The sequence below is a fragment of the Octodon degus genome, unplaced genomic scaffold (genome assembly GCF_000260255.1).
Source record: "Octodon degus isolate 3935 unplaced genomic scaffold, OctDeg1.0 scaffold00036, whole genome shotgun sequence".
NCBI lineage: Eukaryota > Metazoa > Chordata > Mammalia > Rodentia > Octodontidae > Octodon > Octodon degus.
The window spans coordinates 1786221-1787741 of record NW_004524612.1 but is presented as its reverse complement, the minus strand read 5'-3'; positions in this window follow the sequence as shown (position 1 = coordinate 1787741).

Sequence of the window (1521 nt, the reverse complement as noted above, 5' to 3'; positions counted from 1 at the left end):
GAAGTTCAGATTCCTCCAGGTGGGTGTTGCTTGGATCTGGCTGCTGTACTCCACTTCTTCCTGCTGCAGCCGTTAGAGCTGAACCCTTTGTGTCTCTCTGGCAAGATGTTCTGCTCTTCGATCAGCTGGGTGGGTCTTGCCTCTAGCCTCTTTGCAGGGAGTTCTGCTGAAGGGTTCCCTGCTGGGCTAGGGCTCTGGGTCTGTTCAGGATCCTGAGGACCCCAGGTCGTCTCATTCACTCTCCGGGCCTGAGCTCTGGGTCTGTTCAGGATCCCATGGCCTGGGTTGTCTCACTCCCTCGCTGGGCCTGCGCTCTGGGTCTGTTCAGGATCCCGCCAATCCAACTCATTTCTGTGTGTTGGAATTTCTTTTCTTTCTGGAGGACCATGTTTCCTGCTAATTTCTTAGCCAGACACACTAAACTATTAGTCTTAAAATTATTAGAAGATTTTGGTGACTTGTAACTGTTTATAAATAAAAGTTTAAAAATTATATGTTGAGTAAAGATTGTTAAAATGTCACTAAAATAATAAATGAGCAAGTGCTAACTTCTAATAAAAATCTTACATTCATTTAAATTTAGGACACATGTTAGTGTCCATGTCAAATGTCAGGCTTAATTTGCATAATTTCTAAATTTTAAAATGACATGTGTCATTTCTTCAAATGAGGTTTCTGAACTTGTGTGCGCTTTTCTGGATCCAGGATGGTGACCTTAAACCTAAGCATGTAGACTAAGTCATTGCCATTTTCCTCTTTCGGGTTCTGAGTACACCAGATAGAAACTATTAAAAATAGGATCAACACAGCAGTCAGGTGGTGAGAAATAATACTGAATTTCTTTAGCTTTGGATGTCATATTTGGACAGAATTTAAGCTACTTGATAAAGTACGCTCTTCCCTTTCCCCTCCATGGGATAGTCAACTCTAAAAGTGTGTGGCTTAATATACATGTTTCTTTTTGTTAATTTAAAAATTTTTATCAGTGCATGTTGGCCATCCATTATGATTACGTTCATTGTGGGGAGTTGGTCTGTGTACTTAGCAATCTGAATTCTCTTTTCATTCCTTTCCTTCCCTCCATAGCTTGGTCCCCTTCCCTTTTGCAAAAGATCTTGCTTCTTTCCTGTTGTTTATCTTTTATTTTGCTCTGTAATTTATTTTACTTTGGGTATCTTATTTATGACAAACCATGAGATACCCAAACTATGAGATAGCTAAGCTTGGGTGTCTGATGTATTTCACATAACATTATGGTCCCAAGTATATTCATTTTCCTACAGATGACTCCAATTTATCTTTCTCTACATCGCATCGTGTGTAAATACCACATTTTCTTTGTCCATTTATTTGCTGCTGGCCATACGGGCCACTTCCAAGATTTAGCAGTTATAAGTGTGCTGCTATCAACATGGACATGCATGTATCACTGTACTAGGATGTCTTCAACTCTTTTGAGAAGATTACTACAAAGGACTAACTGGGTCAAATGGAGTTTATAGATTTAGTTTTTTGAGGACT